The following is a 21,689-nucleotide window of genomic DNA, read 5'->3' on the forward strand; positions in this document are numbered from 1 at the left end:
CTATTTCCCCTTATGATCTCTCCAAGCTCTACTTGTCCATGAGATTCACCTCCTGCTCCCTTGACTCTATTGCTACTATATTGCTGACCACACACCTAATACCTATGTTAGCAGATATTGGCAGAGATTCTCTCTGTCTCCAATTGCTGATCCTCTTGTTTAAATTTCACCTCAATGCTCACAAAACATGTTGACCCCATTATTCTCACAAAATACCACTCATCTCCAACCTCCTTTATCTCTTTAATGTTCTTTGAAATGTTGTTGCTGAGATCTATGCCTATCTTCTTTGGTACATCATATTTGTATCTCTCCAGACTTTCACTTCTTTAACAGCATTGAAAAATCTCCAATAAAGGTCACAAATTACCTCCTATATGAGTGTGACAAAGGTAAGCTATATCTCTTCATCCTTCTTGAACTGACTGCAGGCTTTAACATAGTTGACCATGTTTTTTCCCTCCTTGCCTCGCCTCGCCACTGTCATCCTGATAGTATAATGAGATTCATGTCAATAATGATTACGTAGCTGACCACATAACTATAGCAGTAGTGAATCTAAAATGAGCACTGGAAGAGGAGAGGCCTTAGATATTACACTAGAGAGCTGTATTTGATAACCTATTATGTGCAGATGTAAATAAAGGGGTGTTGTAGTGCATAAGGAGTGAATAGCCTCACTTAAAGATAAGGAGAAAGCAACCTCAGGGACAGTGAACATACAGATACCTAAGACATTCGAGATTGATATCTCAATGTGCAGGCAGCAATATTGGCTTAAAGCATAAGAAAAAGCATTGTGGATACTGGGTGTCTGAAGCAAAAATAGAAAGTGCTGAAATCCTCACCAGGACAGGTTGTTGAATATGAATACTTGGAAGAAGACTCATTTAGCTTGAAAGATTTAGCTGAGTGAATAGGAAGTGCAGAAGGTAGGAACGGTTAATAGTTTGGGTGGGAATGTCCTGCTTGTTGGGAAGAAATAAAGAGAAAACTGAAGTGGCCTTGCCCTACTGCAGGAGTAGAGACTTCAAGAGAGATTGGTAAACAGTAGATAGTCGATAGAAGAAGGGCTAATGCCGAAACGTCGATTCTCCTGCTCCTTGGATACTGCCTGACCTGCTGCACTTTTCCAGCAACACATTTTTCAGCTCTGATCTCCAGCATCTGCAGTCCTCACTTTCTCTAAATAGTAGATAGGCTCAAGTAAATATTTACAACTATTATTGCTTATAGTTTCTGAGGTCCTTTTGTCATTTATAATTTCTAAGTACTGTATTCTGTAGTTACAAGGAAAAAGAAAGAGGGCACAAGAGTAATTGATCTTATTTGATATTAAGCATCTTCCAAAAGGTTTAATTTAAAGGGGTAAGTTTTGACAGGAGAGCTTAAAGTTGGGCTCAAGCTGTATTTGGGAGCTGGCCACATTTCCAGTGTCCAGGCCAGCATGTGTGCAGGCCATAGCTCTGGGTTTCAGAGTTAGAGAGGTGGCTGGGAACGCTGTGGAGAATCTGCAAAGCTGAGAGGATCATGGATTGCACACACACAGAGATGGTCTCACCGTAGACTAAGACTCCACAGAAAGAAAATGGATAACGCAACAAGACTAAGGTCAGGCAATATAAGAAGATTAGGCAGGTGTGGTAGCAATCCCCTGTAACACTTCCACTGAAAAACAGATATACTCCTTTGCATACAGTTCAGATGAATGGCTTTTCAGGGGAAATCTGTAACAACCAAATTTGTGGTTGACTCTACTGAATAGGGGAGGAGCAAAATGTGTGGAAATGGAATAGCCATAGGCAATTCAATTGTGAGGGGATAGATAGGCATTTCAGTGATCACAAATGAGACTCTAAGAATATATGTTGCCTCCTTGGTGCTAGGGTCAAGGATATCTCAGGCTACAGGACATTTTGAAGGAGTTGTTGTTGTGGGACACAGTGGTAACAACAACATTGGTAATAAAAAGGGTGAGATTCTTAAAAGCAGAACATATGGAGTTGGGAAGCAAGTTCAAAAGTAGGATTTCAAAGGTAGTGATCTCAGGATTACTATCAGTGCCACACCTAAAGAGATGGTGTAAGGGGTAGGGTTTCAGATTTCTGGGGCATTGGGACTACAGTAGTTCTGGGGGAGGTGGATCAGTACAAACTGGATTGTTTACATTTGGGCAGGACCAGGACTGATGTTGTAGAATTTGCTAAAGTGAGGATTGAGAATGGTTTAAACTAAATTGGCAGGGGGATGAGAATCTAGGCAAGAAGTCAGATGAAGGAGAATCAATGACAAGAACAAAAGACAGAAAGGAGAATAGGACAAGTAATGGGCATAAAACAAAACCACAGTAAAAAATATAGTGGGAATAGGACAAGGAATGTGAAAAAGACAAGGTTTAATGCTTTGGTCCTGCGTGCATGGAACTTGTGAAATGAAGTGGACGAATTAATCATATAAATAGATGTAAATGGGTAAGATAAAATTGGGATTACAGAGATATGGCTGCAGAGTCATCTGGAATGGGAACTGATTATCCAGGGCTATTCAGTATTTACGAAGCACAGATAAAAAAGGCAAACATGGTGGAGTTGCATTACTGGTTAAAGAGATTATAAACTCAAAATTGAGGATAGATACTAGCTAAGAAAATGTATAATGTGTGCAGGTAGAATTGAGAAATATGAAGGAGCAAAAACATTAGTGGGATGTCATGTAGACCAGTAAACTGTAGTAATGATTTTGGGAATGCATTCAACCGGAAATCAGAGATGCATGTGGTAAAGGAACAGCTGCAATTATGGATGACTTTAAGCTGCATCTAAATTTAGAGAATCAAATTAGTCACAATATGGTGGAAGATGAATTCCTGTAGTGTGTGTGGAATAGCTTTTTAGGCCAATATGTTGTGGAACCAAGTAGAGACAGGCCATCTTAGACTGGGTATTATGCAAAGAGAAAGGAATAATTGGTAATGTAGTTGTGAGAGACCCCTTGGAAATGAGCGACCATAAAATGATAGGAGACTTCATCAAGATGGCAAGTGGGGTAGATGATTTTGAGACTAGGATCCTGAATCTGAATAAGAGAAACTATAATGGTATAAGACATGAATTAACAATGATGGATTGGGAAATGTTACTGAAAAGAATTACAGTGGATAGGCAATGACAAAGAGTGAATGGGTGAATTTTAAAAAATGTTTATTCCTGTTTGGTGCAAGAGAGCAAAGGAACATTGGCCAAACCATGCCTTATGAGGGAAGTTAGAGATAGCATCTGATCCAAAAAAAGAGGCATACCAATTAGCAATAAGAAACAATAAACCTGAGGATTGGGAATAGTTTAGATGTCAACAAAGGAGGGAGTCGGGATTGATTAAGAAGGGAAAAAATAGAGTATGATTGTAACTTGGAGGGAATATAGGAACTGCCTGTAGAAGTTTCTATAGGTATATAAAGAGAAAAAGATTGGTCCTTCACAGTCTGAAACAAGAGAATATGTGGCTACTTCAGATCAGGCTGGTTGTATTTGACATTCTACGTGGTTGGGGGTAAATATGGTACCCCACTGTATGAATACCAGAAGATCCCAGCACTGGCAAAAATTTCACTATTGCTGTGCACAACACCATTGAGGTGTTGTACATTGTTATTCAGGTGAGCAGCAGACAATAAAGTGAGAAAAGTCAATAGAGTTTACGGAAGAAAATGCCTCATGAAATTGAAACGTAGCTGATTTTTGGAAGAATTCAGCTTATTAACTCTGTTTCTTGTCTCCAATATTTTCTCTTTCCATTCTTAGCCATTACATCATAATGTCGGTGATGTCACCAAAAGGCATAATAATACATTTCACATGAATTATGCTGACTTCCAGTTCTACTTCACCATGACCTCTCTCAACTCCTCCGTTGGTGCTAAATTGTCAGATTGCTTATCGTACGTACAGTAATGATGAGTAGAAATTCATTTCCACTAAATATTGGAAATAGTAAAGTCTTGAACTATGTTCCAACCTCTTCCCTAGTTATATAAAATCAGACAGTTTACAACATAGTTGGTGTATTTGACCTCAAGATGAACTTCCCACCATCGCTGAGATTTCTTCCTCCATAATATTGTTAAATTTCATCCTTGTTACAATTTATCTGTAGCCGTAACCTTCATTCGTGCCTTTGTTACATGAAGACTTAATTTCAAAGTATTCCTGACTGGTCTTCCACATTCTACTGTCTGTATACTTGCAGTCATCAAAGAATCTGCTGCCTACAACACATGCTCAAATCCTGGAGTTAGATTTGATTCAGTATCCTTCTCTGAAGGAAGGATTATGGTTCTAATTCAATCAGACATTGTGAAGCAACTTCCTGTGACACAGCAATATTGCACAATAGAAATTGATCACTGACAATGCTTTACTCAATAGACATGTAGGTATGGAGAACCAATTTATTTCGGAACCATCCGTTTAAAATTAGAAAGCCAGTATTTAATTCTGCTCTTGCAATTCTTTAAACATAACAGCACTGGGTATTTGAGAAAATTTAACTGGGATCCAAGTGCCTAAAAGTGGCATGTTTACTGAGAAATGTGATTTGTTCTCATGGCATGAATGCCCCCCTCTGCTGGTGTTTTCACTTTCAGATCCTGAATATACCTGTACTGGGAACTCAGATATTTCATTTTAGAAATTATTTCCCTTGGATGCTTAAAGTTGTGAAATACCAAAAGGTAATTATTCATCTAGGTTGCTTCTCACTAACCTATCACTACTTCATGAATCAAAGGCACTGGTCTAGGTAGTGTTTCACTGCAACTGGTAAAATTTAAATTCAATTAACAAGAAACTGAAGTTTAAAACTAGTTTCAATAATGGTGACCAAGAAACTAATATCTGTTCTTGAAAAACTTAATCTGGTACACTGATGTTCTTTAGGGAAGAAGAAAGTGCGCTATCCTTACCCAGCCTCACCCACAAGTGACGCCAGATCCACAACTGCCCTCTGAAATGGTCCAGCAAGCCACATTGTTCAAGGACAATCAAGAATGGGCAGCGACTACTAGTCTTGCTAGCTAAATTCATTTAGAACATAGATCAGAGAACAGTAGACAAGATGTATGTTTGCTTGCCGAACTGAAAGGTTCATTTCCAGACGTTTCATTACCTTACTAGGTAACATCTTCAGTAGGCCTCATGTGAAGCAATACTGAAAAACAGTAGACAGGAACAGATCCTTTGGCTCGTGATGCTATGCCGAATACGACACCAAATTAAACTAATCCCTTCTGCCTAGCCTTGGTCCATTTCTGTTGAATAAAGAGAAAAACATCAACGATTACTACAAATACTCTAAACAATGTGTCAGCACTAACTAACTAAGTAAACTAATTTTTTTTCAAAAGGGTGCGTGTGTCCGTGCACACGTGAATGGATGGTTGGAAAATGTATTCTCGTGACCACTTGATTTACTAATGATGCTTTTTTTTGGTATCTTGCATTATGACTCAATCAGTATGGCAATTGTTTCTTTGGATTATTTTTTAAAAATGCATTGCTGACATCCAATTATTTAATTGAAGGATTATCTGTAACACATTTCATTAAATTTTTCAAAAATGTAATAGCAATGGTGATAGAACTGAATAGACAAATAAATTAGCTGATATGTTAATGCTTACATTATCAACAGAAAAACAGATGTAACTTTCATTTTGGTTTAATGCATACTGTGAAATGTTTGATTATTGTAATTACTTTTTATCCTTTAATTTCAGATCTCTATATTTTTGGGACCTAATAAATAATGAAGTACAAACTGTGAACAAAACAATATGCTACCCATCTCTGTGAATGATTTAGCAAACAGTGGCAAATGTACATCTTTCCAGTTCATGGTTACTATTTAATATACCAGTTAAATAGTTTTCTTTTGGAAATAGAAATGATTTGTGAAAATGGACTTCACAACTGTAGTTATAATCACAATCAACAGTGAAAAACCGACCAATAATCAATAGAGTGTGTGTACCGATGTGGTTAAATCTGTCACAGCTTGAGTGGGTTTTCATGTTGAGATGATGCACATCAGGTTATTTCACAACATTCTCCATTGTATTCTGGCTCTAGGGCTTCCTCCTCACATTTTGTGTTTTTAGAATGTGCAAAGGAGTTCTTAATCAATGTAAGATATTGATTTACCTCCAGTTCCTTTTCGTATTTTGAACCTGGAGGAAGCAAATTTCTTTTCAGGTAGTAGCTAACACCTCTTTAAGAGGGAGGTCAGCTACTTTGAGCTTGAAAATTGATTTACCTTAATTTTCTAGTTCTGTTTGCTGAAATATTTTTATGTATTATGCCAAATTAGCTTTGTTTTTAGTGTTTTTTATCGTTGGTCTTTTAAGTGGCAAGTGAATCATTATTAGATATATTTTAATGATAGAATGTGGAAAAGCCACCTTTGCTTTATATTCTTTCCCAAAACAATTTTGTCACATCAGTCTTAAAATGGAGAACTATATAATCTGATGGCATTCATAAACAGTACTGAAAGCCACCCTAAAGACTGTCTCAAATCATTCCGGTGCTGAGCAAAAGTAGAAAGTATATACAAAGGAAAACAACTAAAAAAGATCCAGTCAGTAAATAATTAGTTTTACAATGTTTGTCAGAATTAGAAAACTGAAATCTTACCATTTGGAAATTTGTTTTAATAGTACAGTTGGAACCAGTTGAGGAGAGAGATTCGGCCCCTCTTTTGGCTGAGAATTTCCCCTCCCCCCACCTTATCTCAGTCCCAACCCTCAGACTCAGCACCGCCTTCTTGACCTGCAATCTTCTTCCCTACCTCTCCGCCCCCACCCCCTCTCCAGCCTATCACCCTCACCTTAACCTCTTTCCACCTATCGCATTCCCAACGCCCCTCCCCCAAGTCCCTCCTCCCTACCTTTTATCTTAGCCTGCTTGGCACACCTTCCTCATTCCTGAAGAAGGGCTCATGCCCGAAAGGTTGATTCTCCTGCTCCTTGGATGCTGCCTGACCTGCTGCGCTTTTCCAGCAACACATTTTCAGCTCTTTACATGTGATACCATCTTTAATATTTTTCAGTTAACTACATGTGACCGTAATCCTCCCTGCAGAACTTCTCTCTTGTTAGAAAATATATCTAAGTAAATCTAAGTAAATCTATTGTATTCTGAAATATCCCTTTAAATGTCTGCCAGTACATTTCTATTTCCGTATTCTTAGATTTATTTGCCAATTTAGTTCAGCTAGATATGTTTTCATGTCCTCATAATTGCCCTTATTTAAGTTTAAAATAAGAGATTTGGACCCATTCTTCTTTAAACTGTAAGTAAAAATGCAGCAGTTTCCACTGAACGCTATTGTCATAAGGCAGGATTAAAATTGATCTTCTCTTGTGAAATGAACTAAGATGTTTTAACGAGTTTTGAGAAGATGTTTCTGATACTGATGAAGCTGCCATTTTTTCTTGAGCTCGTAAAAATGAGTCAAACAGCAAATCCATGCCACAGCTTTCATTACATAGCTAGGGTAAGAGGAAAGAGTAGGCTTCTGGTGATTATGAATATCAAACCCCATCCAGCTGCAGAAGACTTTTCATCATCTTCAGTTGTACTTGTGCTGACCTACATGACAAAATTGGAACAAATGTGTGCAGCTCCATCTTTCTCCAATAGCAAGGGAAGAAACAAAATTACCAAGAGCAACACCAGCACCAATTGGCTTCTCCTCAGCTGTATACCCATCCACAGGACAGAGGGGAATCAGCAGCAATTCCAGTGGAAGGTAAAGAGAGTCTATAAGAGACATTATAGGAAGAGAAACAATTTTCTAAACATGTTTGAACACCAGTGCCTCAGGGGGCTTGGACTTATACAGCAGAAGGTCGTACAATGGTAGCCCCATGGAAAACCTGCTTCCTGGTGGAGTAGGTGGGCATGAAGGGCCTGTGGCAGATAAACTGCCTGTCACTGGACAGTTTTGGTTGGAGCAGTTATTCTTCTCCTCCCTCCTACAAAACTCTTTTCTCATTGCAGCCCCTCCAATCCTCCAGCAATGTTGCCAGGCAAGAATGGGCCCAGGAACAGCCTTCTCAGGTCCCCCTCCATTCTCAGAGTTGTTCCTGCCTTTAAAAGTTCAAGTTAGCAAATAGAAATGGTTGTTTTAGCTAAACTTTCTCATTTGAAAGACTAGTAATATCATCTTGCCTGCCTCATTTCCCTGATGGTCAAAAACCTGAAGGTAGAATGCTTTTTCCTCAGCTCATTTGAAAAGCCACAGCAGAGCCCATGAATTGATCAACAAAATTCCTGAACTGCTAACTGTCCTTGGCAAAACAAGGATAAAGCAAGAGGTTTCCTCTCTCCTAAATAATTAGTGTTAGAATGTACTGTTCACCTTCCATGAAAACATTCATTATCAGCTGAGGCCAACTTCTGAACTAGACAACTGGCACCAATAATATCTGCAACTATGGAATATTTCCAACAAGTAGTACAAGAGACATTTATTATACAAGGCCAAGTAAGCTGCTAGAATACTTTTTATTTCAGATTAACCACGTAGTGCAGTTGATGTCCTCCCAATGAATACTTTTTGGTTAAATGCAGCATTAAACAATATAATTTAAAACTGATTAAATGGGCTTTCTGGATGGCTTTATTTCAATATTCTTCAAAAAGGAGAATGTCTGGTAAAAAGAGTGAAAATAAATGCAATCAAAAAAGTCCTTGTATTACTTGATAGGTTAGGTTCTTAACCTGGGAACATGGTTCTTTAATGTTTGACTTATATTCTCAGCAGGAGCTAAAGTACAGATATTTTTCAGTTCTCAATGAATGGTTGTTTTCCTAATTTGCTTTTCCACTGAATGCTTAATTCTACAACGATGAGAGAAACATGCAAGGTGGGTGTGCCAGCTCTTGTTGCCTCAAATTCATATTTCTTTCCCTCTGTACTCCTGCTTAAAATCTTTGGATTCTGGTGTATAGCTTCATTGCCTTTCCAAACTGGTAGGTGAACCTTTCATCTCACAATATGAGAAATTATCAAACATGTGTGAGCTTAACAGCAGATGTGAATGTTTTGACACTGCCACAGTTGCCTGGCTTCGATATTTTTAAATATAAATGATAATTTTGATGCAAACTCCTTTGTTTATTCCATTTGTGTCTCCAAAAACATGCCTCAATTTATGGTCATGAGACTGCTGAAGCTATTTCCTTTTGAAAAGCCAAGTTAATCTCCGAAATGTCTCAGGAATAAGAATAAACTGAAGGAAGATAAAATTCAAAAGTCCATATTTATCACTATTATAACAGTTCCTGAAGAATGAACCTAAACAGTATTTCTCCTTTTTGTTTAAAAATAATTGCTTTGTAGTACAGAACTTACCCATTTCTAAAAGGAGGCAAGAAATTGAATCTTTTTACCTCATCAGAACTAGAACACAAGAAGCAAGCTTGAGAAAAGGGATACCATTTAATGTAGCATGAACAGAAGATGCTGATTGGTTGGGTGATTATTGGCTCAGACATACGACAAGAACAGTTAACTGTCAATCTTAATTCTCAGGTAGTTAAATTTTAATTAGTCAGTTTGTTGTCATTGAGATACAGCAAAGACTCCTGGACTTTTTTTTTTAAATAGGAAGTGCAATATATATACAAATTATTTTGTGAACGTAAAGCAAAGTCCTGTGTATTTATATATGTAGCAGCTAGCACACACAGTGCAACACACTGCAAACCTGAATGATAATCTTGTGTATCTCTTAACACAGTTGAGAGTGTGGTACTGGAAAAGCACAGCAGGTCAGGCAGCATCTGAGGAACAGGAGATTCGACGATTAGGGCATAAGCCCTTCATCCAGCTTATGCCCAAAACATCGATTCTCCTGCTCCTCGGATGCTTCCTGACCTGTGTTTTTCCAGCACCACCCCGTAGACTCTGTTCTCCAACACCTGCAGTCCTCACTTTCTACTATCTCTTAACAAAGTCAAGATTATTTTAGAAATGATTTCCAATAGGAGAATCACATCTAATAGTGGATGTACTTTTCTGAGGCTTGCAAACAGGGGCTGGTTGAGCACAATCTGCAGGCTGACCACTACAAATGGGGGAATAGGACAGGTTGTTTGATACAATCTGCCAGTCATTGGGATGTACAGATACCTAAAGCAGTCTGTAGCACTGTGATGCTAGATATATAGGCCACCAAATTGACTGAGGCTGAACATTATGCAGTCAGCAGCAAACATCAGTTTTGATCCAATGATGAAGAGAAGATCTTTGCTAAAGCAGCTGAAGATGGTTGGGCCTACCACATTATTGTGAAGAACTCCTGTAGAGATGACTTGGGCTGAAATAATTGGTCTTCAACAACCATAACCATTTTCTTTTGTGCTCAGAATGACTCCCGTCAACAGGGAGCTTTCCCCTAATTTCTACTGACTTTAATTTTGCTATGTCTCCTTTATATCATAAAAACAAATTGCCAGAAAAACTCAGCAAGTCTGGTAGCACTTATGGAGTGAAAACAGAGTTAACATGTCGGGTCGAGTTGCCCTTCTTCAGAATACTTTATATCATACTCAACCAAATACTGTCTTCATGTTAAGGACAGTCATTCTGACATCAACTTTGAAGTTCAACATTTTTGTTCATGTTTGTACTGAAGCTTCAATGAGGTCTGGAGTTCATGGCCCTGATAAATCCAATGTCATTGAGCAGGCTATTACTTTGCAAATGCTACTTGACAGCACTGCCGATGACACTTTCCAACTTTGATGATGATGGAGAGTAGACTGCTATGGCAGATTGAATTTGTTCTGTATCTTGTGGACTAACTTATTCAGACTATTTTTCACATTTTCAGGTAGATGTCAGTGATGTCGCTGCACTGGAACAGCTTGGCTAGGGGCACTGCAAATTCTGGAACACAAGTCTTCTATAGTATTGCTGGAATGTTACTAGGACCTGTAGCCTTCCCAATATTCAGTACCTTCAGCCATTTATTGAATTGGCTGAAAAAATAGAACACTTGAACATAGAACAGTACAGCATAAGAACAGATCCCTTGGCCCGCCATGTCTGTGTCAACTATGATACCATTCTAAACTAATCCCATCTACCTACATATAGTCCATATCCTTCTTTCCACTACCTGTTCATGTGTCTGTCTAAATGCCTCTTAAACTTTGCTATGCATCTGCCTTGACCATCTGCCCTGGCAGCACATTCCAGACACCTACCACCTTCTATGTAACAAACTTACCTCACTGTTCTCCCTCAAACGTTTCCCCTCTTACCCTAAACCTACATCCCCTTGTACTCAATATTTTCATCCTGGGAAAAAGATTGACCTTACCTATGCCTCTCATAAGTTTATATATTTCTATCAGGTTGTCCCTGAGCCTCCCTCACTTAAGCAAAAACAATCCAAGTTTGTCCAATCTCTCCTCAATACTAATACACTCCAATCCAGGCGACGTCCTGATAAAACCTATTTTGCACACTTTCCAAGCCTATATATCCTTCCTACAGTGTGGGGACCAGAACTGCACACAAAACTCCAAATGTGGCCTAATTATACAGGTCTTATACAGCTGCAACATGACTTATCAACTTTTATACTCAATGTCCCATCCAGGGAAGACATGCATGTTATATGCCTTCTTCACCAGCTTATTTACTTGGGTTGTCATTTTCAGGTAGCTATAGACTTGGACCTCAAGATCCCATTGTATCTCAGTGCTCCTATACTTTCCTCTTGTGTGTGACTCTCAAAATGAATCATCTTGCCTTGTCTGGATTAAACCACATCTGCCATTTCTCCTGCTGTATCCTTTGATAACCTTCCTCACTATTCATGACTCCCCAGATTTTAATATTATCTTCAGACTTATTGATCAGACCATGTGCATTTTCATCTAAGTCATTTATATATACATAATAAACAACAGAGGACCCATCACTGATCCTTGCAGAATCAAATTAAATCAAACCAAATCAGTGCATCACTGGTCACAAATCTCAAGTCAGAATATCATCCTCCATAGGTGTCTCCTATGACAGAGCCAATTTTGTATCCAATTTGCCAACTTATCATGGATCCCATGTACCTGAATCTTCTGGTCAAGCCTACCATGAAGGACCTGGTCAAATGCTTAATATAATCGACTTCCCTACCTTCACCAATCACCTTCACCACTTCCTCAAAAAATTCAATCAGGTTTGTGAGACGAGAACTCCCTGCACAAAGCCATACTGATTGTCCCTAAGAAGTCTATTCTTTTCTAAATGAGGGTAAATCCTGTCCATACATATCTTGAACAATAATTTTCCTACCACTAACGTGAGGTTTACTGGCCTATAATTTCCTGGATTATCCCTATTACCCTTCTTAAACAAAAGAACAATGTTGACTATTCGATAAAGATGATACAAAGATCTCTGTCAAGCCCTTAGAAATCTCCTTTCTTGACACCTTCAGCATCCTGGGATAAATTCCATCAGGCCCTGGTGATTTATCTACCTAAATGTTCTTCAAGTCAGTCAACACCCCATCCTTCTTAATATCAACGTGCCCTAGAATGTCTACACTCTGCTCTTTAAACTTACCACTATCCATTTCTTTCTCTTTGGTGAATACTCATGAAGGACCTCATCCACTTCCTCTGGCTCCATGCATAAATTCCCTCCTTTGTCCTTAAGTGAACCTACCATTTCCCTAGTTGCCCTTTTGCTCCTATTATATGTGCAAAATGCTTCGAGATTCTTCTTAATCCTACTTGCCAAGTACACTTCATGGCCCTTCCTACTTCCTAATTTCTTGCCTTAAATTCTTTTTTGCTTCCTTTATATTCCTCAAGGCCTTCTTTGATTTCCTAAACCTTATACATGCTTCTTTTACCTTTTTGACTAAACTTTCAATATCTCCTGTCATTCAAGGTTTCCAAATCTTGCCATCTTATCTTTCAGCCTCACAGGAACATTTTGATCATGAACTCTGACTAACTGGCCCTTAAAAGATTCCAAAACATCAGATGTGGATTTACCCTCAAACAGCCATTCTCAGTTGAATTTCTCCAGTTCCTGCCTAATACTGTTGTAATTAACCTTCCCCCAATTTAGCACTTTCTCTCAAGGACCAGCCTTATCCTTATTTATAGCTATCTTAATTACAGAATTTTTGATCACTGTTCTCAAAAATGCTTTCCCACCTGAAACTGCAATCATCTGGCCAGGCTTATTCCCCAATATAAGATCTAGTATGCCCACACCTGTAGTTGGACTTATCAATGCCTGAGGAAGATACACGTTCTGAGGAAGGGTCACTTGACCCAAAATATTAACTCTGATTTCTATCCACAGATGCTGCTGAGCTTTTCCAGCAATTTTTGTTTTTTAACAAGCAATTTCTGATTTACAGCATCGACAATTCTTTTGGATTTTATTTAGACTATCTATGTATTGTTTCAAGAAACACTCCTGGAAGCACTTAACAAATTCTGCCTAGTTTAAGCGCTAGATGAATCCAAGTTAATGTCGAGAAGTTAAAATTACCCGCTACAACATCCGTGTTATTTTTACATCTTTTCATGATTTACCTACATATATAATCCTCTATTTCACACTGGCTATTGAGAGGTCTATAGTATCACCCCATCATAGTGATTGCACCTTACTTATTCCTGAATACTACCCTTCTGGCCTCACTGGATGAGCCCTCCAAGGTATCCTCTTAGTACAGCTGTAACCTCCTTAAATACAACTCTTACCCCTTTACATCCCTCTTTATCATGCCTGAAACATCCAAACCCTGGAACACTGAGCTGCCAGTCTTGCCCTACTCTCAACCAAGTTTCTGTTTTGGCTACCACATCATACTCCCATGTACTTATCCCGGCTCTAAATTCATCTGAGAGAGAAAGTGAGGGCTGCAGATGCTGGAGATCAGAGCTGAAAATGTGTTGCTGGAAAAGCACAGCAGGTCAGGCAGCATCCAAGGAACAGGAGAATCGACGTTTCGGGCATAAACCCTTCTTCAGGAAGCCCTTCCTGCAGAAGGGCTTATGCCCGAAACGTCGATTCTCCTGTTCCTTGGATGCTGCCTGACCTGCTGTGCTTTTCCAGCAACACATTTTCAGCTCTAAATTCATCTGTCTTATCTGTTATAGTACTTGCACTAAAATAAGTACACATTAGACTTGCCAGTCTCACTGAGTTCATTAACCTGGCCCTACCTGTTCTTCCGATTAGACTAACTTGACTTAACCTCTACCTTCTCTTCAATCATTTCATTTGCTGACCTATTGCTTTGGTTCTCATCCCCCTGTTACAGTAATTTAAATGCTCCCAAATGGCCTGAGCCAACCTCCCTGCAAAGAAAGCTGTGTCCATCCAGTTTAGAGCAACTTGCCCTTCTTGCACTGGTCCCTCCTGCCCTGGAAGAGATCTAGATATCTGAAGCCATTCCTCATACATAGCTCTTTAGTAGTGAATTCATTTATATTACCTTGCTATTTCTGGCCTGACTAATAAATGGCAGAGAAAGTAATTCTGAGATTACAGCCCGATAAGTCCTGCATTGAAACTTCCTACCTAACTCCCCGAACTCCCTTTGCAGGACCTCATTTCGCTTCCCGTCTATGTTGTTAGAATCAATATGGACCACAACCACTGGCTGCTCACCCTCACGTTTTGGTGCCCACTGAAAGAGATCCTTGACCCTGGCACCAGGGAGGCAATACACCATCATAGAGTCTCGTTTGCAGCCACAGAATTGCCTATCCATGCCTCTGACTACACAGTCCCCTAACACAACTGCTTGTTGACATTTCAACCCTCCTTGCTGTACAACAGTGCCAGTCACAGTACTACTGACCTGCTTGTTGCTGCTATTGCTTTCCCCTGAATGGCCATTGCTCCCACCAGTATCCAAAACGGTATATCTGTTTGAGAGGGGAATGGCCACAGAGGACTCCTGCACTGCCAGCCCATGCTTACTTGTTTTCCTGGTGGTCACCCAACTCTTCTCCATCTGTATAGTTCCTACTGGTGGTGTGGCCAGCTCTCAAAATGTATTGTCCATGACATTCTCAGCCTCAGGGATGCTCCACAGTGAATCTGACCACAGCTCCAACTGCTCCATGCAGCAAATCAGCTGCCCCTGAACACACATCCAGCAGACATCTTCCCCATGGACACTGGAAGTGTCCCTGATTTACCACATGTTTGCAGGTGTAGCATTCCACTTGCCATTTTGAACCATAGCAATTACAAACAATAAACTAGGAACCAGTTACACAACCTAATCCACTACTCACCAAAAGCAGATTTCTCAATGTTATTCTGTATTCCGAACAAACTACAGACCAAAACAAAAGTATGTCACACTCAATCTCCCTTGATACACTCCTTCCTCAGTGTCTAGACCTGGTACCTGAGCAGCCAAACCTACATCTCATTTTGATTAGGGAATTCACACCCAGAGGTCTGCCCCAAATTCCACTCTGCTCTGCCCCCATTCACCCCCAGATTCACTCTGCTCTGCCCCTGTTCATCCCCAGGTTCACTCTGCTCTGCCCCCGTTCACCCCAAGGTTCACTCTGCTCTGCCCTCATTCATCCCCAGGTTCACTCCATTCTGCCCCCGTTCACGCCCCAGGTTCACTCCACACTGCTCCCGTTCACCCCCCAGGTTCACTCCACACTGCTCCCGTTCACCCCCCAGGTTCACTCCATTCTGCACTGTCTCCGTTCACCCCCAGGTTTACTCTGCTCTGCCCCCGTTCAGCCCCAGGTTCACTCCATTCTGCACTGTCTCCGTTCACCCCCAGGTTTACTCTGCTCTGCCCCCGTTCACCCCCAGGTTCACTCCATTCTGCACTGTTCCCATTCACCCCGAGGTTCACTCCATTCTGCTCTGCCCCCGTTCAGCCCCAGGTTCACTCCATTCTGCACTGTCTCCGTTCACCCCCAGGTTTACTCTGCTCTGCCCCCGTTCACCCCCAGGTTCACTCCATTCTGCACTGTCCCCGTTCACCCCCAGGTTCACTCCGCTCTGCCCCGTTCACCCCCAGGTTCACTCCGCTCTGCCCCGTTCAACCCCAGGTTCACTCCGCTCTGCCCCCGTTCACCCCCAGGTTCACTCCGCTCTGCCCGCGTTCACCCCCAGGTTCACTCCGCTCTGCCCCCGTTCAACCCCAGGTTCACTCCGTTCTGCCCCCGTTCACCCCCAGGTTCACTCCGCTCTGCCCCCGTTCACCCCCAGGTTCACTCCGTTCTGCCCCCGTTCACCCCCGGGTTCACTCCGCTCTGCCCCGTTCAACCCCAGGTTCACTCCGCTCTGCCCCCATACACCCCCAGGTTCACTCCGCTCTGCCCGCGTTCACCCCCAGGTTCACTCCGCTCTGCCCCCGTTCACCCCCAGGTTCACTCCGTTCTGCCCCCGTTCACCCCCAGGTTCACTCCGCTCTGCCCCCGTTCACCCCCAGGTTCACTCCGTTCTGCCCCCGTTCACCCCCGGGTTCACTCCGCACTGCACTGTCCCCGTTCACCCCAGGTTCACTCCATTCTGCTCTGCCCCCGTTCACCCCCAGGTTCACTCCATTCTGCACTATCCCCATTCACCCCCAGGTTCACTCCGCTCTGCTCTGCCCCCGTTCACCCCCCAGGTTCTCTCTGCTCTGCCCCGTTCACCCCCAGGTTCACTCCGCTCTGCTCTGCACCCGTTCACCCCCAGGCTCACTTGGCTCTGCCCCGTTCACCCCCAGATTCACTCCGCTCTGCTCTGCACCCGTTCACCCCCAGGTTCACTCCGCTCTGCTCCCGTTCACCCCCCAGGTTCACTCCGCTCTGCTCCCATTCACTCCCCAGGTTCACTCCGCTCTACCCCGTTCACCCCCAGGTTCACTCCGCTCTGCTCCCGTTCACCCCCCAGGTTCACTCCGCTCTGCTCCCATTCACCCCCCAGGGTTCACTCCGCTCAGCTCCCGTTCACCCCCCAGGTTCACTCCGCTCTGCTCTGCACCCGTTCACCCCCAGATTCACTCCGCTCTGCCCCCTGTTCATCTCCAGGTTCCTGAAGAAGGGCTAATGCCCGAAACGTCGATTCTCCTGTTCCCTAGATGCTGACTGACCTGCTGCGCTTCTCCAGCAACACATTTCCATCCATCATCTCCAGGTTCACTCCACTCTGCTCCCGTTCACCACCCAGATTCACTCCATTCTGCTCTGCCCCCGTTCATCCCCAGGTTCACTCCATTCTGCACTGTTCCCATTCACCCCCAGGTTCACTCCATTCTGCTCTGCCCCCATTCACCCCCAGGTTCTCTCCGCTCTGCCCCGTTCACCCCCAGGTTCACTTCGCTCAGCTCCCGTTCACCCCCCAGGGTCACTCCATTCTGCTCTGCCCCCATTCACCCCCGGGTTCACTCCGCACTGCACTGTCCCCGTTCACTCCCAGGTTCACTCCATTCTGCACTGCCCCCGTTCATCCCCAGGTTCACTCCGCTCTGCTCCCGTTCACCCCCAGATTCACTCCGCTCTGCTCCCGTTCACCCCCCAGATTCACTCCGCTCTGCCCCCGTTCACCTCCAGGTTCACTCTGCTCTGCCCCGTTCACCCCCAGGTTCACTCCGCTCTGCCCCGTTCACCCCCTGGTTCACACTGCTCTGCCCCGTTCTCCCCCAGGTTCACTCCGCTCTGCCCCCGTTCACCACCAGGTTCACTCCGCTCTGCTCCCGTTCACCCCCCAGGTTCACGCCGCACAGCCCCCGTTCACCCCCCAGGTTCACTCCGGTCTGCCCCCGTTCACCCCCTGGGTTCACTCCACTCTGCCCCCGTTCACCCCCCAGGTTCACGCCGCACAGCCCCCGTTCACCCCCCAGGTTCACTCCGGTCTGCCCCCGTTCACCCCCTGGGTTCACTCCACTCTGCCCCCGTTCACCCCCCAGGTTCACTCCGCTCTGCTCCCGTTCACCCCCAGGTTCACTCCGCTCTGCTCCCGTTCACCCCCCAGGTTCACTCCGCTCTGCTCCCGTTCACCCCCCAGGTTCACTCCGCTCTGCTCCCGTTCACCCCCCAGGTTCACTCCGCTCTGCTCCCATTCACCCCCAGATTCACTCCGCTCTGCCCCGTTCACCACCAGGTTCACTCCGCTCTGCTCCCGTTCACCCCCAGGTTCACTCCGCTCTGCTCCCGTTCACCCCCAGTTTCACTCCGCTCTGCTCCCGTTCACCCCCCAGGTTCACTCCGCTCTGCCCCCCGTTCATCCCCAGGTTCACTCCGCTCTGCCCTGTTCACCCCCAGTTTCACTCCGCTCTGCTCCCGTTCACCCCCCAGGTTCACTCCGCTCTGCCCCCCGTTCATCCCCAGGTTCACTCCGCTCTGCTCCCGTTCACCCCCAGGTTCACTCCGCTCTGCCCTGTTCACCCCCAGTTTCACTCCGCTCTGCTCCCGTTCACCCCCCAGGTTCACTCCGCTCTGCCCCCCCGTTCATCCCCAGGTTCACTCCGCTCTGCTCCCGTTCACCCCCAGGTTCACTCCGCTCTGCTCCCGTTCACCCCCAGGTTCACTCCGCTCTGCCCTGTTCACCCCCAGTTTCACTCCGCTCTGCTCCCGTTCACCCCCAGGTTCACTCCGCTCTGCTCCCGTTCACCCCCCAGGTTCACTCCGCTCTGCTCCCGTTCACCCCCAGATACACTCCGCTCTGCTCCCATTCACCCCCAGATTCACTCCGCTCTGCCCCGTTCACCACCAGGTTCACTCCGCTCTGCCCCCCGTTCACCCCCAGGTTCACTCCGCTCTGCCCTGTTCACCCCCAGTTTCACTCCGCTCTGCTCCCGTTCACCCCCCAGGTTCACTCCGCTCTGCCCCCCGTTCATCCCCAGGTTCACTCCGCTCTGCTCCCGTTCACCCCCAGGTTCACTCCGCTCTGCCCTGTTCACCCCCAGTTTCACTCCGCTCTGCTCCCGTTCACCCCCCAGGTTCACTCCGCTCTGCCCCCCCGTTCATCCCCAGGTTCACTCCGCTCTGCTCCCGTTCACCCCCAGGTTCACTCCGCTCTGCTCCCGTTCACCCCCAGGTTCACTCCGCTCTGCCCTGTTCACCCCCAGTTTCACTCCGCTCTGCTCCTGTGCACCCCCCAGGTTCACTCCGCTCGGCTCCTGTTCATCCCCAGGTTCACTCCGCTCTGCTCCCGTTCACCCCCAGATTCACTCCGCTTTGCCCCCATTCACCACCAGGTTCACCCCCCAGGTTCACTCCGCTCTGACCCCGTTCACCCCCCAGGTTCACTCCACTCTGCCCCAGTTCACCCCCAGGTTCACTCCGTTCTGTCCCATTCATCCCCAGGTTCACTCTGCTCTGCCCTGGTTCACCCCCAGGTTCACTCTGCTCTGCCCCGGTTCACTCCCAGGTTCACTCTTTTCTGCTCTCGTTAACCCGAAGATCTGCTCCACTCTGCTCTCGTTCACCATTCACCCCCAGGTTGATTCCGCTCCATTCTCGTTCATCCCCAATGTCACTCTGCACTGCTCTGCTCCTGTTCACCTCTAGGTTTACTCTGCCCTGTTTTCGACCTCCCCAGGTTCACACCACTATTCTCCCTATACCACCACTACTGCGACTACCAACTGATTCTGATTTTGTGGACCTTATGAAGAGACTAAGATGGATAACTCAGTTGACACTTCTGATTGAATATGGATTTAAATACTGATTTGCTGGATCCTCTCTTCATTAAGAATATCAGGCCTCCTCTTATTGTTAGTTGTTTGATTATCCACCACCAATCACAACTCAATATGGCACTATTGCTGAGCTTAGATCAGATGCATTGGTTATGGGATCAATTAGTCCTGGGTTTTGCATGCAAACAGTCCTGTGTTATAGCACTGCTAGGTTGACAACTCATTTTCAGGGATGCGTGATTCTGCTGCTGGCACATCCTCCTGCATTCTCTGTTGAACCAGGGTTAATCCGCTGGCTTGATATTAGTGGTAGAGTGGGTGAGATACATCAGTTACATGAGATTTCGGAGAGTGTCTGAATACAATTATGCTTCTCGTGATGACTCGTTGTACCTCATGGATGGAGAATTTTCAGTTGCTAGATCTGCTTGAACTCTGTTCCATTTTGCACATGGTAATATCACACAACAAAATTGAGAGTATCCTCAATATGAGACAGGACTTCACCTTCGCAATGATTGTGTGGTTGTCACTCCTATCCATACTGTCAAAGATACATTTCCAACTTAGGCTTGACCTCATCTTCATCAATCTATCAAAGTTTTCCCTCTTTTGGTGATGGTCAATCAGAACCAGTCTATCAGCTGTATCCTATACGGTAGACATCATTATTACAGGATATAAAACAATCTCCATTTTTATCAGTTTGCAGTCTATTACCAGTCTTTTAACGTTGATGCTGTTTTTGATTGATTGATTGATTGACTGATTCCTGGTGAAGGTTTTATACCCGAAGTGTTGACTCCCCTGCTCCTCGGATGCTACCTGACATGCTGCGCTTTTTCAGTGCCACACTTTTTGACACTGATCTCCAGCTGTCATCCTCACTTTCTCCTGATTCATGTGTACCAAAGTACAGTGAAAAGCTTTGTTTATGAGCAGTATAGGCAGATTGTAGTAAACAAGGATGTACGGAGCAGAGGTTGTAAAAAGATTTGGACTTTTTAATGCACAGGGCATGCATTAGGTGAGATCAATGTCAGCAAGATCAGCATAATTTGAGGCTGATAATGGTCAGGAAGAAGCTGTTCCTGAAGTTACCAATGCCTGTGTTCAGGATTCTGTACCTTCTGTCTGAGGCAAGAGGTTGTAGGAGATCATTACCGGGATGCAATGGGTATTTGATGATGTTGGCAGCCTTCCTGTTGCAGTGAGCCAAATGGAGTCCACGGATGGAATGTTGGCTTCTGTGATGATCTGGGCTGTAAACATGACCTTCTGTAGTTTCTTACGTTGCTTGGCAGAACAGTTGCCATTCCAGGCTGTTATGACCCCGACAGTATGCTTTCAATGGTGCATCGGGTAGAAGTTGGTGAGGGACCTGACGGACATACCAAATTTCCTAAGCTGCCTGAGGAAGAACAGGCATTGTTGTGCCTTCTTGACCATTACATCTACGCGGGAAGTCCAGCACAGGTTGTTGATTATCATCACTCCGAGGAACTTGATGCTCTCCTCCCTCTTAACCTCAACTCCATTGATGTAGATGGGAGTGTGTTCGCCTCCTTTTTTCCTGAAATCAATTATCAGTTCTTTAGTTTTGCCAACGTTGAAAGACAGGTTATTCTCATTGCACCATGTCACCAAGCTGTCTATCTCCCTTCTGTATTCATCAATGTTAGATATCTTGGGAAGCATTTTTCAAACAGATAAAATTATCTGTGCACAATGGCTCAAATATTAAAGTTCCGGATTCAAAAATGTTTGGCTTTTGAACAATTCAATTTCCAAACAGCTGGATTTTGGGGATAGTTTCTGTGTATACTATAATGAGATGAAGAAAGCTCACTAGGCTCAAAACATTAACTCTGCTTTCACTCCATTGATACTGCCAGACCTGCTGAGCCTCTCCTGCAATTTGTGTTGTCTTTTGACATTAAGTCCGTTGAAATATTGTGACGAGGTACTCAAT

General features: G+C 44.1%; 1 long non-coding RNA gene across 4 annotated transcripts in view; it reads left to right on the forward strand.

Moving 5' to 3' along the window:
- LOC122556752 (uncharacterized) overlaps window positions 1–21,689 on the forward strand; it is a 171,001-nt gene that overhangs the window by 123,776 nt on the left and 25,536 nt on the right. Inside the window, exon 4 of one of the 4 annotated variants that reach the window (XR_015759805.1) lies at window positions 5,774–5,993. The exons of the other annotated variants lie outside the window; for them this stretch is intronic. This is a non-coding gene — a long non-coding RNA (uncharacterized LOC122556752). Of the gene's footprint in view, window positions 1–5,773; window positions 5,994–21,689 lie in introns of those variants that run through there. 4 annotated transcript variants of the gene reach the window in all.

This window comes from Chiloscyllium plagiosum, unplaced genomic scaffold (assembly GCF_037043375.1).
Source record: "Chiloscyllium plagiosum isolate Xiang-an unplaced genomic scaffold, Cpla_swu_hap1 HiC_scaffold_16, whole genome shotgun sequence".
NCBI lineage: Eukaryota > Metazoa > Chordata > Chondrichthyes > Orectolobiformes > Hemiscylliidae > Chiloscyllium > Chiloscyllium plagiosum.